Below are 17,695 nucleotides of genomic sequence, written 5' to 3'. Positions count from 1 at the left end.
ACATAATATCTGTCTTGTTGTTGTACTGTATTACTACATGGTCAAACTAAATGAACACTTCACTCCCATAAGCAATTACCACCATCTACCTCAGGGTGGAGACATGTTACCAGGGGCTTGTGTGAACTGTGAAGAACTGTGCTGCCTCAGGGCAGGCCTCTGTCACCCTGATGCCTTCGTGTCCAAGGAGACCAGCAGCACGTGGAGCACCAGGCATAGTAGCTTGAGGAACAGTTTCAATAAGGTCAGGAGTTTCAGTATCAGCCCCCCGCCTGCACCCAAGGCCCCCAAGAAGACATGTTACCAGGGGCTTGTGTGAACTGTGAAGAACTGTGCTTGTGTGAACTGTGAATATGTTGCTTCACATCCAACAGCCGGTTTCATCAGTGCTGCTTGCATATGCCTCGTTCACGTGCTAGTCGGAACTACGAACTTCTGAGTAAGTTTTTTGGGTAGAGTTTCCTATTGGTTGATTCTGATACTCTGTATCTGACTCTTCTGGCCAGGTTAGCAAGTTGGAATTTTTGGGGTTTCCTAGTTCCAACTAGCATTTGAACGCAGCAATAGTCACAGAAGCATAAATTCAGTCAACAGTGACCTCTGAACTACATAACTTCTGAGTATTTTCCCAACTGATGAGATATGCATAGAAATGGACATATACACGTTATCAAAAGTTCCAGACTTTAGGATGCGAAAACATACAGCAGCTATTGAAATATTGAAATATTTCCTGTGACAAGATACATGAGCAAAAGTGTCTTCAAAGAATTGATACATTTTAAGATTCTCTTCTGGCACAGGATCATTGTTTTTTGCATGGCTGAATCCACAGTATTTCTAGATAACCTCAACGTTTGTAACACCAGATCTGTGACTTTGATTGATGAAAAATGTGGACAGAAACTTAATTTGCATCACAATGACTATTTGTGGTGTTAATCTAAATAGTATGTTACTGGTAGGGTATAAATGATTACACACGTGGCCGAGCATTTGGAACAAGGCCTGGGGTATTGAAGATAGGAAGGAGATGTGTGAAAACGTTCCATCCAATCATAGGATTATTAACAATAATACTGTATTAGATATTATTTACAGATTAACTAACCATACTGTACAGTTCCTACGCAGGTGATGAACCTCCTCACACCTAACAATTTATTTACAGATTAACTAACCATACTGTACAGTTCCTACGCAGGTGATGAACCTCCTCACACCTAACAATCACAGTGAAATGTAAATTAAATATCAGGAATCAGCAACAGTACTCGGGCTCTATGAGAACATTCCAGAAGACAGTGGGGAAGGAAGATGGAGGTGAGATGATTTTAGCTGAGCTCAGGAAATGGTGCGGGATGGAGGATAGTCGTCATAAATCATAGCTAATGGATCACTCAGCTGACAGAGCTGCAGAGGTTCGCCGGTCAGAGGTTCTGAAAATAATGGCTATGGGAACTGTGATGCAGAGGTGCATCTCAATAGTCCAAACCATTGTTTCTCAAACATCTCCTTGGGCACCCCCAGATGTTTAGAATTGTGTTCTAGCCCCGAACTAGCTCACCTGATTGACCTAGTCAAAAGCTTGATTATTATTTGACAAGTTGAATCAGGTATGCTTGATCTGGAAAATTGCTTTTACCTGACAAGTTATTTTACACCAGTGCTAATGAAGTAAGGGGAAGGGTGCTTAAGAAAGGAAGCCAGTTTAGAGTATTGAGAGGGTTTGGCGACCACACAGGCATGCCTGTTTGTGAAGTCGCTGAGCTGCTCGGGCTTGCCCGTGGCTTTGGGAACTGGCAACTGGTAGGGAAATGTGGTGTGAGGTGAGAGAGGAAAAATAACTTGCCCTTTATCTACCATGCAGGTGATTGATGTGCCACACACACACACACACACACACACACACACACACACACACACACACACACACACACACACACACACACACACAGGAAGTGGAGGGATAATTCAATTGTAGAAATAAACAATGCATAACCATCATGGTTGAATATTGATTGTGAAATGGGTTATCCAAAGAATATATTTCTTTTTATTTATAAGGTATAGAGAACATATTTTGCTGTAAAATGGCTTGCATAAGTCTGTCAGTTGCGAGTCAAAAGTCACTACAGAGGCCTCTAGCAGAAGTCAGTGCAGTAAAATACACTGCATTGTGGCCTTTTGTCTCTTTACTGTTTTTGTTGTTGTTACATTGTTGAAGTAAACAAGTGGTTGCAAGTGTTGCTATACTTCTTCACACAAAGTCCTGCACTTTTGCAGTAAAGGTAAGATAAGCCTTTCATTTTGGGTCCTGGCGTGGCTCCAGTGCCTGATGAAAAAGAAACAAAAAATTCCAGGCTTTATTAGCAGAGGGCTTAGCCGTTTGTTGTATCATATTTGACACGTCAAGGGCTGATACGCAGACCGCCGCTCTCTCTCGCCCACAACAGACCCTTTCTCTGCTCTAATTGAGGTGTGTTGGGTTAATGGTGGTTGCGTGCAGACGTGGCCATATGCTCTTTAATTACCCAGCGATTTGCCTGCAGGTGTGCTAATGATGTACTGTCTGACATTACGACAGGCCCTGAAACACTCCAGCAGTCCACTCCATCTGACTTCTCTTTCCTTTCCTCTCCTCCTTCTCTCTTTTCCTGCTCACAGTTCATGAACCTGCCCGTCTGCTAGCTACCTGAGTGAGATATACAATGGCTTGTTTTCTAGACTGTAAATGAGGAACGAGGACAACATGTAAACATGCCATTACAGGAGGTGGATGTGGGAATATTTGTATTTTTCTCCCTGGCTCTGGCGGCCATCTTTAGTGGGTAAATGGGATTTGACTGTGGTGAAACAGGGAGGGAACCGAACAGAAGCTTGAAGGTGTCACGGAGGTCACTGGTTATCTTTTTTTATTTATTTAACCTTTATTTAACTAGGCAAGTCAGTTAAGAACAAATTCTTATTTACAACCCCGGCCAAACCCGGATGACGCTGGGTCAATTGTGCGCCGTCCTATGGGACTCCCAATCACGGCCGGATGTGATACAGCCTGGATTCAAACCAGGGACTGTAGTGATGCCTCTTGCGCTGAGATGCAGTGCCTTAGACCGCTGCGCCACTCGGGAGCCCTGAGTATCTGTTCTTTTTCAGTGTTTCGGATGGATGATTTCATAAACTAGCGAGCTGACAATATCGTAGGTGCCTCCAAACACGTCAAAGTGGTTCAGAGAACGAATGTCATGAATTTGGCGTTTAGCGTTCATACTTCAGGCTCAAGTATTTATCCATTACTAAAGGCTATGTAAATAGTGAGTGTTGTGGATACAATCACACCCAATCAATCACAACACAATAATTTCCTTTCCAATTGACCATGGGTCATTGATATCATTGACATCATGCTCCTGCCAGCACAGAGAACAAAGCAAGGGAAGGGCATAGCTGTGTAGTCACATCTTGTCCACACAGATCATTATTTGCTTTTTATAAACTGGGTGGTTCGAACTCTGAATGCTGATTGGCTGAAAGTTGTGGTATATCAGACCGTATACCATAGGTATGAAAAAACATTTATTTTTACTGCTCTAATTACATTGGTAACCAGTTTATAATATCAATAAGGCACCTCAGGTGTATCACAGTGTCACGCCTTGGTCATTGTATTTTGTGTTTTCGTTATATATTTGGTCAGGCCAGGGTGTGACATGGGTTTATATATTGTATTTTCGTATTGGGGTTTGTAGTATTTGGGATTGCGGCTGAGTAGGGGTGTTGTTTAGGTTTGGCTGCCTGAGGCGGTTCTCAATCAGAGTCAGGTGATTCTCGTTGTCTCTGATTGGGAACCGTATTTAGGTAGCCTGGGTTTCACTTTGTATTTCGTGGGTGATTGTTCCTGTCTCTGTGTTAGTGTTCACCAGACAGGCTGTATAGGTTTTTCACGTTCCGTTTGTTGTTTTTGTTATTTCATGTATCGTCATTTGTCCTATTAAAAACATGAGTAACCAACACGCTGCATTTCGGTCCGACTCTCTTTCGACAAACGAAGAATGCCGTTACACACAGTAGTTGAGGCGTTACTATAGACCATGGTTTGATCCCAGGCTGTGTCACAGCTGGCCCTGACCAAAGGGGTAAAAGTAAAAAAAGAAAAAGGCACCTCAGGTGTTTATGGTATATTGCCAATATACCATGGCCAGGGGCTGTATCCAGGTACTCCGCGTTGCGTCATGCGAAAGAACAGCCCTTAGCTGTGTTATATTGGCCATACACCACACCCCCTTCGAACTTATTGCTTGATTACACAATTTCTTGAATTTGTCTGCTGCACCTGACCATGTGATCTTAGATTGCGGATTTGGAGTAATTTTGGTTAATTATATTCAGTTGTAATTGTGTTGTAACACACACACACATACGAGCTGGCCTCTGAGAAGCTGAGGAAGAAAAAAACATCTGGAGAGGACAAGTGACCATGAGAGCATAGAGGAGATGTACTGAAGCCTTCAACTCAGCTGTTTCCTTCTTCTTTACCAGTTTCAGATCTGTCATCGCTCCAGTCTGGCTTGCAGATCAGAAGATGAAGGGAGGGAGGACAAGACAGAAGTTATGTAGGACCAGGAATTTTGTGACGTGTACATCTCTATCATGATGTGTACATCTCTATCATGACGTGTACATCTGTATTAGATGATATACAGTATAAGGACACGGATATGACACGATCTGATAATTCCAACAGCTGCTCTCTTCAAGACGTGCGCATATGAACTCAATAGAAAAATGTCTAGGAAATTCGGTCAAAGTATAATTTCTGCATGACTTCATACCGAATACTTTTTCAAAGAGTGGTCTTTTATGCACTGAGAATTGGATTTCAGCAAGGCTGTGACCTGGGGCTGGGAGGACCGGCAGGCAGAAGCCCCAATTCTGTGGTTTTTCTCCCAGCTTGTCATTTACACGCTATGAGGCAGAGTGGACTGGGGCTTGAATTTGTAGCACAGCTGGTACTGCTCAGCCTAAGCCAATTACCCAGCCCGCACGCTGCCACGGCCAGGATCACAAGGACACTGATTAAATAGTGGAGGGGGCAACAAAAACGAATCAAGCCAAATAAAGTGGCCATATCTCAAATCTGGTCAGCCTTTGAGGAGAACGATAAACGGACTTTGGCATTGCTATGGAAACTAATATAGGAGATGTGGGGAGAGCTGAGTCTTTGGTCTGGGTAAGCCATTTAGGACTGTGCCTGTATAGGAGGGCTGGAGAGTGTGTATTGTCATATTTATGATTCTAGTGTGGGTTGAAGGCAGCCCACTGGATGGAACAAGTGTAATCCTGGTGGGTATTTGAACCTGTGACCTTCTGTAATTACCTGGAAAACCCTTTGGGTTCCTTTCAAAGGTCCAATGCAGCTGTTTTGATATGAATATCAACTCATTTCTGGGTAACAATAAAGTACCGTACAGTAATTGTTTTCTACCTCAAATACTCCAGTATCCCTGCACATTGTAAATTTACACTGTATTTAGCTTCCTCTCCTTTTTCTCTTGTTTTTTATATAAAATGCTGCACTGTTGGATAAGGCATGCAAGTTAACTGGGAGATGTCTGAATGGGAAGGGAAAAACGGAAAATTAGCTGTTATTGGCAGAGAGGTTTGGAACTATTTCTTATTGGTCTATTAAAACTTCATAGGGACAGCCCCCTTTTTTTCAATTTTTGCCTAAAATTACATACCCAAATCTAACTGCCTATAGCTCAGGCCCTGAGGAAAGGATATGCATATTCTTGGTACCATTTGTAAGGACACATTGAAGTCTGTAGAAATGTGAATTGAATGTAGAAGAATATAACACGATAGATCTGGTAGAAGAAAATACAAAGAAATAACCAACCACTTACTTCTTTTTTTCTACCATCATCTAGGAAATGCAACAGAAAGGTCCCACTACTAGCCATCACTCTGCTCATTGGCTATCTAGCTAGCTTTTTTTGACCCCGATTGGTGCTTATTTTACAAAGTTACAGTCAATCAAGTGAAGACCGCCTGTGTCATCGGCTCGCCATGAAGGCATCGCTCTCTGACCAAATATAGTGTCCTATAGGATATACTACACCCCTAATGATATAGTGAAGTCTGGTTACGTTCTAGGATCTCTGAGGAATAAATACAAATGTGATTTTACTGGTTGAAACAACGTTTAGGTTTAGATTTTCACAGATTCCTTTCTTTGCAAATTGAATGAGTGGAAATACAAAATCGATCGTGCATGCAATCGATCGTGTATGCTGGACCTTTTTAGGATATGAAAAAGGATTTTATCTGACAAAACAACAATTAATGTTATCTCTGGGACCCTTTGGATGATAAATCAGAGCAAGATTTCAGAATGTAAGTACATATTTCACCTTCAGAGGTGAATTTATCAAACCTATTGCGGTGAAAAAATTTGTATTTATATTTTGTATTTTGTATTTATAAGACACTTATGTACCGACATTTGTTGTTTCTCTAAAATCTGCCATCGTGACACACGGCACTGCATGATTTACAACTGTCCCACCTATTACCACCTGATGTCGGTGATGTTACCAGGCAGGCCAAAACTCCATCCCATCAAAACAGGCTGAAATTTTAGCCGGTCTTTTCCAAAAGATCTTACACTAAAAGGACATTATCACCATTTTCACAATTGCACAGTATTATTCCAACCTCATAGTGTGGAAATAAACACTGAGCAAATATGAACGCAGCATGCAACAATTTAAATTATTTACAGAGTTACAATTCATATAACGAAATGGTTGGGAAGAGATTTTCGATGTACCGATTCCACGGCACATGATATATGAACTGATACACAAAATGACGCCGGATTCAAAACAGAGTTTTTCCATTTTAATTATTATGCAAAATTCTTGCAACTAAGAGAATGTTATATATATGGGGGATACAACCATCCCAGCTATGCAGATGTTGCTACGAAGAGACATAAACATTGGATAATTTGTTTTGGTACTGTCCATATGTAGCTTGTTTTTGTTTGCAGGTTCAGGGATGGCTGACGAATTGCAACATTTACCTAGCGCTAACTCTGCAAATAGCACTGCTGGGTGATTTGAAAAGTCATAGTCACTTGATCAATAATATAATAATACTCTTAGCAAATAAATGTTCTTTAAAATGACAATCTGTAGAAACTATGCAAATAGAAAGGTTCAGAACTTTTGTGAAACATCACAGCACAGTTAAAAAATACATGGCAAATATAAAATCAGCCTGATGGCCTTGAGATAGAAGCTGTTTTTCAGTCTCTCAGTCCCAGCTTTGATGCACCTGTACTGACCTCGCCTTCTGGATAGCAGCGGTGTTAACAGGCAGTGGCTCGGATGGTTGTTGTCCTGTAGGTCTCATGGAGGCTAGGTAGTTTTCCCCCGTTGATGCAGACCAGACCACCTTCTGGATGGCAGCGGTGTTAACAGGCAGTGGCTCAGATGGTTGTTGTCCTGTAGGTCTCATGGAGGCTAGGTAGTTTTCCCCCGTTGATGCAGACCAGACCACCCTCTGGATAGCAGCGGTGTTAACAGGCAGTGGCTCAGATGGTTGTTGTCCTGTAGGTCTCATGGAGGCTAGCTAGTTTTCCCCCGTTGATGCAGACCAGACCACCCTCTGGATAGCAGCGGTGTTAACAGGCAGTGGCTCAGATGGTTGTTGTCCTGTAGGTCTCATGGAGGCTAGGTAGTTTTCCCCCGTTGATGCAGACCAGACCACCCTCTGGATAGCAGCGGTGTTAACAGGCAGTGGCTCAGATGGTTGTTGTCCTGTAGGTCTCATGGAGGCTAGGTAGTTTTCCCCCGTTGATGCAGACCAGACCACCCTCTGGAGAGCCTTGCGGTGCAGTTGCCGTACCAGATACAGCCTGACAGGATGCTTTCGATTGTGCATCTGTAAAAGTTTGTCAGGGTTTTGAGTGACAAGACACATTTCTTCAGGTTGAAGAGGCGCTGCCTTCTTCACCACACTATCTATATGGTGTGGACCATTTTAGTTTGTCCAACTTACAGGAAAAGTGGTGACTCACAGAACAGCATGAAAGAGATATCTGTGATAACAAAAGAATCCAAGCATGTCTCAGAGTTAAGAAACCACAAATAAGACATTTTAAGTAGTAGATCAACATTAATCTCCTGTCTGATGGATTAGACTCGATTTATCCCATAATAGATGAAGAAAAAAAGATTCATAGCATTTGATTAATATTACTTTGGAACAATGTCCCAAGGACAAGATTCCGGCAGTCCTTTCATATTACAAAACTGGATCTCATTCAGGTAATCTCTTCAAGGTTCAAAATAATTGCAAAAGAATCAAGAGGTGGCAAATGTCATCTACAATGCACATCTTGTTGGATGAGCTGAGATGTATTGTATAGTTAATGAACCTCTTTTATCCTATGGTAACAAACTCTTAAGATGAAGAATGTTTCCAAGTCCTGGTTTATAACATGCTAGATTATCTCTGTGGCAGGGGAACATAAAGTAACATAGCAGACATTCCCAATCAGCTGAAAATGAGGCTTTCTAGGGTAACATCAATTACATAGACAATCCCCGAGCTGACAAGGTACAAATCTGTCGTTCTGCCCCTGAACAGGCAGTTAACCCACTGTTCCTAGGCCGTCATTGAAAACAAGAATTTGTTCTTAACTGACTTGCCTCGTAAAATAAAGGTAAAAAAAAAAAAATATTTTTACAAAAAAATAGACATTGCAGACATTTCACTTGGATTACCTCACAATGAAATTCAGTTCCCTTTCAGTCCATCACTCGGTATAATATATTATGGGGAGTCAAAGACCAATCCTATTCACCTGAAGCAAACTGAAATGATGCCCAACGGGCCAGTGGATGTTGATCCCACCCTCGGAAGCCCCGCCTTCCTGGCTATAACACCGGGGCTCTTCAGCTCACCTGAAGGAAGAACATGTAACGCAATATACAAACCTTTAAAGCACATGATGGCTAGGAGATTCGGATCGGACTCAGGTGTCTGTTAGTGGGGAGAGAGTACTCGTCCCCCTAGATGTTTCAGTTTTTAGGTCTTGGTATCAGTTTTTGTGTTTGGTAACAGTGACCTACGTTCTGCTCTGCTTGTGTAGCTAATGCTTCCTTGCTTGAGTAAGATGGCCAGTGGTAAGAGTCTGTTCAAAAAAGCTAACCGGCCGAGTTTGAACCTCCACCGCATGTAGTTTCACAATGGAAATGAAAGATACTCACGGGGGCTGTCCTATTGCCTGGGATGGAATCATGCTCAGGAGGCATTGGCTCGGAGCAGTTTGTGTGACCACTGCTCTGGCTAAGTTCAACTTCCATTCGGAGTTGGGCTGACTTTGTGAGGAAGATTGGTGATTTGAATTAATATGGGTGTCATCTCAGCTGAGTTAGGCTCATTTCGGTTTCTCTGACAATGTTCAGAGTCTGGATTCCATGGAATGATATACTATCCCTGATTGGTTCTGGAGGGTTTTCAGAGTGTAAATTGGATGACATCAGACCGGGGCAGCCTAAAGTCCCGGCTTTGGATTCGGCGAGGGCGAGTGAACCATTGGTGGTGAATGTGCATTTGATGGTGCTTATCTCCGCCACAGAGGAGTGCCTCCAGGTGTGGGGGAAGGTATTTACCTCCTGTGCCGGCAGAGGTGAAATGTCGCTTACCCATGTTTAAATATTTTGCAGATGAGTGGCACGCTATTTGGCTCCAGAGTCTAGCAAGGTGGCTAATCCAAGAATGGGTGTCCCCAAACACGATGTGGGCCAGGTATCAGAACGCATAGTTCCTTCACACGATTGTCAAGGGTGATGGATATGAAAACAGCTTGACAAAAAAAAAAAATCGAAATTATCCCAGTTCTCAGGGTGGCACTCTGCCCCTTGAGATAATGTATGGAAGACTGGCAGCGTGCTCCATCCAGTGGCGGGCATGTGCAGTCACCATGGGTGATGAGGACGGAAACGAGGGTGTACGGTCTGCAGTTCGCTGTGAATCCTCCTTCTTCTTTTCGTGGTGTCATTACGTCGTCGGTCCCCGAGGTCCTCGCACCTGCCTGGAGAGAGGAGATCTCCTTCAAAAGCAGGCTAATCGGGTGGTCCCTGTGTCAGAAGTACAGAGCTGTTGGTATAGCCGGTACTTCTTAGTTCCCAAGAGCGATGGAACATTGCGTCACATCCTGGACTGGCATGTTTTAAACATGCACCTCAAGGTTGCAAGTTCAAAATACTCACACTTCGCCGGCTATTGCAGTCATTGCGTGTCCCAGCGATTAGTTCACATCCATAGATCTTAAGGATGCATATTTTCATGTGTTATACATCCTCCCCATCTCCCTATCGCCCACACCTTTTTTATGGTGGTTCAGGCGGCTTTGGCACCGGTGCAGTGCCAGGGGATAAGAGTATTGGCTTATCTGGACATTTGACTGGTCGTAGCGGCGTCGAGGGAAAAGTTGGAGCTCCACACTTGCATGCTGGTTTACCATATTCAGTAGCTGGGATTCATCTTAAATCACAGAAAAAGTTGTGCATTCAGTTTCTGGGTCTAGTTCTAGACTTGGTTCTGAATCATGCGTTTGTTGGGCGGGGACCTGTGGGGCATTCTGTGCCATTGGGATCTATTGTCCCACGGAAGGATTTGGCACCTAATGACCATAGATATTGGATATGTGGGTTTGGCCCCTGAAAGGTGGAATTTAATGGCTGGGGGTTTATCCTCAAACCTGATTACGACTATACAGTCGACGAGTGCATCCTCTACAAGAGGGTTGTGTACATATAAGTGGCACGCGTTTGAGGGTGGATGTCAGGGTGAGGGAGTTTCTCCTTTTCAGAGCTCTTTGGTGGACATTTTGATGTTCTTGCAAGAGCTATTTGAGCAGGTTTATATGTCAGCCATTTCAACGTGTCAGGTAGGGATGGACGGCTCAACCCTGGGGTCTCATCCTCTGGTGGTGTGTTTCCTGAAAGACGTGTGTAGGCTCGGATCAGGGTCTAAGCCTATAGCAAAGACCTGGGATCTGGCGTTGGTCCTAAATACTCTGTATGAGCCTCTGTTTGAATCAAATCAAATCAAATGTGTTTATATAGCCCTTCGTATATCAGCTGATATCTCAAAGTGCTGTACAGAAACCCAGCCTAAAACCCCAAACAGCAAGCAATGCAGGTGTTGATGCACGTTGGCTAGGGAAAACTCCCTAGAAAGGCCAAAACCTAGGAAGAAACCTAGAGAGGAACCAGGCTATGGGGAGTGGCCAGTCCTCTTCTGGCTGTGCCGGGTGGAGATTATAACAGAACATGGCCAAGATGGTCAAATGTTCATAAATGACCAGCATGGTCAAATAATAGGTCTGGGGCAGGTAGCACGTCCGGTGAACAGATCAGGATTCAATAACCACAGGCAGAGCAGTTGAAACTGGAGCAGCAGGACGGCCAGGTGGACTGGGGAAGGCAAGGAGTCATCATGCCAGGTAGTCCTGAGGCATGGTCATACGGCTCAGGTCCTCCGAGAGAGAGAAAGAAACAGAGAAAGAGAGAATTAGAGAGAGTATACTTAAATTCACACAGGACACCGGATAAGACAGGAGAAGTACTCCAGATATAACAAACTGACCCTAGCCCCCCAACACATAAACTACTGCAGCATAAATACTGGAGGCTGAGACAGGAGGGGTCAGGAGACACTGTGGCCCCTTCCGATGATGGAAGGATATAACCCCACCCACTTTGCCAAAGCACAGCCCCCACACCACTAGAGGGATATCTTCATCCACCAACTTACCATCCTGAGACAAGGCCGAGTATAGCCCACAAAGATCTCCGCCACGGGGGAGATCACATCAGTGACTCAACCCACTCAAGTGACGCACCCCTCCTAGCGACGCCATGAAAGAGCACCAGTAAGCCAGTGACTCATCCCATGTAATAGGGTTAGAGGCAGAGAATCCCAGTGGAAAGAGGGGAACCGGCCAGGCAGAGACAGCAAGGGTGGTTGGTTGCTCCAGAGCCTTCCGTTCACCTTCACACTCCTGGGCCAGACTACACTCAATCATATGACCCACTGAAGAGATGAGTCTTCAGTAAAGACTTAAAAGGTTGAGACTGAGTTTGCGTCTCTCACATGGGTAGGCAGACCATTCCATAAAAATGGAGCTCTATAGGAGAAAGCCCTGCCTCCAGCTGTTTGCTTAGAAATTCTAGGGACAATTAGGAGGCCAGCGTCTTGTGACTGTAGTGTACATGTAGGTATGTACGGCAGGACCAAATCAGAGAGATAGGTAGGAGCAAGCCCATGTAATGCTTTGTAGGTTGAAATCAGCCCTTGCCTTGACAGGAAGTCAGTGTGGGGAGGCTAGCACTGTTTGAACCATTGGAGTCTGTGGACGTGGAGGTCCTTTCCTACAAGACTGCCCTGCTCATGTTCTATGTCTCAGCCAAGGGCACTGGGGATCTTGCGCATACAGTATTGACTCCAAAGTGAGGTTACGTCCTAATGCAGTTTGCTCCCAAGGTTATGCCTATATCTTACAGGTTCTGGTATTTGAACTTTCCCTTTCTCACCTCCTCCGTTTGCTTCCAGTGAACAACGCAGGTTGCATGGCCTGTGTCTGGTGTGCGCTTTACGCACGTATATGGATAGGACCAAGGATATCCGCGTTGTGACAAGCTTTTTGTCCGTTTTGATAATCCAACTCTGGGTAGGGCGCTTTATAAGCAGCGTCTTTCTCATTGGATTGTGGAGGCTTTCTCCCTGGCCTGTGACAACAAAGGACAAGGTTTGCCTAGTGGTGTGCAAGCTCACTCTACTAGGGGTGTGACAGCTTCTTGGACAGTGTTCAGGTGTATGATGATTGGTGATGTCTGTGGTGTAGCGAGTTGGGGTTCCCCACATACCTTTGTGAGGTTTTATTGCTTGGATGTAACTCCTCCCTGTGTCTCATGTTGTTCTTATGGCTGATGTAGTGTTTGTGAAATGGCTAGCTAGTTAGCGGGGTGCACGCTAATAGCTTTTCAATCAGTGACGTCACTCGCTCTGAGACCTTGAAGTAGTTGTTTCCCTTGCTCCGCAAGGGCCGAGGCTTTGTGGAACGATAGGTAACAATGGTTCATGGGAGGCACTTGTTGAGTTGTTCAGAGGGTTCCTGGTTTGAGCCCAGGTTGGGGCAAGGAGAGAGACGGAAGCAACACTGTTACACTGGGTCTGGGAGTGCGCGTTAGTCAGAGTGCAGATTTCACATTTATCCGTGTTACCACAGTTCCCCTGTGGGCTTGAGCCTTGGGCTGCCGTGGCAGCGTACAAGTACACCGTTTCCAGGTTACTGCAGGTTTCCTGTGGGTTTGCGCCTCGAGCTGCCGTGGTTCATCGACTCTAGTTGATGCTATGCAGAACGTGTGTATGCTTTACAAAGTCCCGACAGGTGTTCTGTTGTTTTGTAGTTCTGACATTTCAGGCTCGTATGGTAAGTATTGTTCTTGGAATAGTTGGGTCTATGGACTTGGGCTGCAGTGGCAGCGATTCTGTGCTTATAGCCAAGTTTCAGCAGGTTCTGCTTCCCTATATGGGGACCTGACAGTTCAGGCCTAATGAGACTTTAACAGTTCATGCTTCACAGTTAAGTAGTGGGGAAAAAGGTGTCTTCTGTAACCTCTTTTTGGAGCCGGTGGAACCTGTATGTGCTTGGGCTGCGTTGAGTCTCCTAGTTTGGTACCCTCTGAGCTGGCTTTTGGCGTGATTGTATGTAACCCATAGTATGTTATACAGAGTGACCAACTGAAAGGGAATATACAGTTATGAATATAACTATTGTTCCCCTAAAGGATGGAATGAGGAAATTATTGTGATCCCCGGTATTATAGCCAGGAAGGCGGGGCTTCCGAGGGCGGGTGTGATTTCAGTTCAGTTCTTCAGGTGAATAGGATTTGTCGTTGACTCTTCATAGTGTGTTATAGCTAATTCCCTCCTTCAGGGAACAGTAGTTATAGTCATAACTGTGTGCATCTCCGTTTGCTCTCTGATGGCTCAGAGAAATAAAGAGTGCATGTGTGCGTGTCTGCGGCCTTGTCAAGGGAGGAATGTGATATTGAAATAAACATGAAGTCTGTGGAGAATGACTGCATTAGTATGCAGCAAATTCAATGTACCCTCTCCGCACTGCCTGCCACCAAGACTAGCCAAAGTGATAAATCTGGTTGTGAAACATTCATACTTGAAGCAGATATATTCAATTCTTACAGGCTGCAATGCCTCTGTCTTATATTTTAGGGTTCAATGGGGTACTGGGCATCTTGCTGCACGCTGATTGGAAGACGATGATGATGTAATGGCACACAATGGGCTTCACTCCTGTTCCTGCTGAACTGAGCCAGTACTCAGAGTTAACACTGATACCAGTTCAGTAGGCACAGGAGGGCACAGCCCCAACCATAGGGTATTTAACCCACGTCCATCCCTTTAGAAACACTCCAACACTCTGCATTGAGACCGAATGGAGAAGAAAAAAGATACGGCAGCCAATTTGACGGATAGCCCTTAGCAGGACTTCAACCCGCAACTGTCAGTCCAATGCCTCACTAAGAAATTACCACAAGAGGTCTAAACATCTTGATGAAACAACATACAGTGCATTCGGAAAGAATTCAGAACCCTTTTGTTAGGTTACAGCGTTATTCTACATTTAGTTATTAAATTGGGTTTTTCCTTCATCAATACAGAACACCCCATAATGACAAAGCATGTTTGCAAATTTATTTGAAAACCCCCCCAAAAATATTAGATTTACATAAGTATTCAGACCCTTTACTAACTACTTTGTTGAAGCACCTTTGGCAGTGATTACAGCCTCGAGTCTTCTTAGGTATGACGCTACAATCTTGGCATACCTGTATTTGGGGAGTTTCTCCCATTCTTCTCAGCAGATCCCTCTCAAGCACTGTCAGATTGGATGGTCAAGCACAGCTATTTCCAGGTCTCTCCAGAGATGTTCGATCGAGTTCAAGTCCGAGCTCTGGCTGGGTCACTCAAGGACATTCAGAGGCTTGTCCCGGGGCTACTCCTGCATTGTCTTGGCTGTTTGCTTAGGATTGTTGTTCTGTTGGAAGGTGAACCTTTGCCCCAGTCTGAGATCCTGAGCCCTCTGGAGCAGGTTTTCATCAAATATCTCTGTACTTTGCTCTGTTCATCTATCCCTCTTTCCTGACTAGTCCAGTCTCTTCCACTGAAAAACATCGCCACAGCATGATGCTGCCACCAACATGCCTCACTGTAGAGGTGGTACCAGGTTTCCTCCAGACGTGATGCTTGGCATTCAGGCCAAAGAGTTCCATCTTAGTTTCATCAGACCAGAGAATCTTGTTTCTCGTAGTCTGAGAGTCCATAGGGTGCCTTTTGGCAAACTCCAAGCAGGCTGTCATGTGCCATTTAATGAGGAGTGGCATTCTGTCTGGCCACTCTACCATAAAGGCCTGATTGGTGGAGTGCTGCAGAGATGGTTGTCCTTCTGGAAGGTTCTCCTGTCTCCACAGAGGAACTCTGGAGCTCTGTCAGAGTGACTATCAGGTTTTCGGTCACTTCCCTGACCAAGGCCCTTCTCCCCCAATTGCTCAGTTTGGCCGGATGGCCAGCTCTCGGAAGTCTTGGTGGTTCCAAACTGATGGAGGCCACTGTGTTCTTGGGGACTTTCAATGTCGCAAATGTCGCAGAAAATGTTTGCCTCGACACAATCCTGTCTTGGAGCTCTACGGACAATTCCTTTGACCTCACGGCTTGATTTTTGCCCTGACATGCCCTGTCAGCTGTGGGACCTTATATAGACAGGTGTGTGCATGTCCAGTCAATGAAATTGACCACAGGTGGACCCCAATCAAGTTGTAGAAAAATCTGAAGGATGATCAATGGAAACAGGATGCCCCTGAGCTCAATTTCGAGTCTCATAGCAAGGGGTCTGAATACTTATGTAAATTAGGTATTTCTGTTTATTTGTTTTTTCAAAAATGTATAAAAACTTGTTTTCGCATTGTCATCATGGGGTTTTGTATATAGATTGAAAGTTTTTAATTGAATACATTTTAGAACAAGGAAGTAGCGTTACTGAGGGTCAAAGATCATACCCCCAAGACAAGTTTTTATTGTCATGTGCACTAGTACAATGAAATGTCTTTTTTGCTTGCTCTTTCCCAACAATATCGTCCTCTGTAACTTTCTCACTCATCGTTATTCACAATTCATTCAGGATTATCATTAATCATGGTAGCGTCCACATTAATGTAGAAGTATTTAGAAACATATCATATTCTTAATTATAATAAAATGTATAATATTGGGCAGAAAATAATCAGAAAAGCAACCATAACTAACAGAAATTGACATAGTCATTGTGTGCTAGGAATATGGGACCAAATACTACACTTTTCACTACTTTATTTATAAGAATCTTTAGGGGTGTCAATCATTTTGACCCCTAACTTTTTGAGAGGAAATTTTTTTACTTGTTAAGCAAAATATATTTCTCTGAGCAATTGTACTAGTATAGAATAATATAATTCCCCCCAAAAAAGTTGAGCATACAATATTGCTCAGTATTTGAATTATTTATTTTAAACAGTCATTACTGCTCATCTTTATCAAGGGTGTCAATAATTTTGGACCCCACTGTATGTTAACTCATAAAGTTAATTTCACACACTCGTAAAGTGGCCTCAGAGGTACTTGGCATGGTACTGTACCAAGTACCAAACACCCACAGTCTTCCACAGCTCAGAGTGTGAATGTTGGGCAGGCAGCCTAGCCTACACATACAGCTCTGGGAAGGAGGTGAAGTGAGGCATGCCTCATAAACTAGTGCCTGTGCTGAGTGACAAAGGTGGGGTGCTGTGCTCTGATTGACTGACTGAGGTGGAGTGGAACTAGGCATGCCTAGGCTGGCCAGACATTCTCTCAGTAGCATTTCTTCCTTCCTCCGCTCTTTACGGGGATCGTGCTGCGTTCCACTGCTGCACAACTCTGTCCCTCTCTTTCCACCCTCTTCCTTCATCTTCACATCTCAGATCTCAGCCAGTGCTCTTTACATTCATCGCCATCGCTTGGAACACATCCCGCCACATCAACTATTTCACCTCAGGCACTGAACTTAGCCACTGTGAACAACATATAAGAGGGATCAATGCTCACCAATTAGCTAAGCTCTGTGCCTTTAGCAATTGGCTGCTCATGACAGGATGCAAATGAGGAAAAGAATAGAGACTTTCACTGGCAGACAGTTGGGAGAAACTTTAATTGATTCGTCTATAGCAGGGGTTCTATTTGAGAAGGTCCGATCACACACATTTCCTAGGCTGCAAAGGTCTTGATGGATATTGTGAGTTATCGGTGTCGTAAGAAATCGCCACCTCGCAACCCATGCGACCCCAAACTGTTCAAACTGTACATGCTCCTCTTGATGGCGTGAGTTTTAAACAAATGTTCTGCAATTCTACACATTTTGCCATGTATTATGTGTGTTCATATTAGCTATGGGCCTTCCGAGTCTTTTCCGTGAGCCGCATTGTTTGGCACCATTCACGTAAAAGAGAAGCATTATTTGGCTCCCTAAAGGCTCATTGTTCAAAATGCTTGAAAATAGACCTAGAACCATGAAAAATAGCAA

The 17,695-nt window shown here is 44.1% G+C and overlaps 1 long non-coding RNA gene across 1 annotated transcript; it reads right to left on the bottom strand.

Moving 5' to 3' along the window:
- Positions 1 to 6,893: 6,893 nt before the first annotated feature.
- Positions 6,894 to 14,628, bottom strand: LOC135524610 (uncharacterized). The gene is made up of 2 exons (XR_010453000.1): positions 8,876 to 14,628; positions 6,894 to 8,107 (listed from the first exon to the last, which is right to left on the bottom strand). It is a non-coding gene; the product is annotated as an uncharacterized LOC135524610 (long non-coding RNA).
- Between the last annotated feature and the right edge of the window lie 3,067 nt (positions 14,629 to 17,695).

The sequence above is a fragment of the Oncorhynchus masou genome, chromosome 31, assembly GCF_036934945.1.
Source record: "Oncorhynchus masou masou isolate Uvic2021 chromosome 31, UVic_Omas_1.1, whole genome shotgun sequence".
Classification (NCBI taxonomy): Eukaryota; Metazoa; Chordata; class Actinopteri; order Salmoniformes; family Salmonidae; genus Oncorhynchus; species Oncorhynchus masou.
The sequence above is the reverse complement of the archived record's forward strand: the minus strand, read 5'-3'. Positions and strand labels throughout refer to the sequence as shown.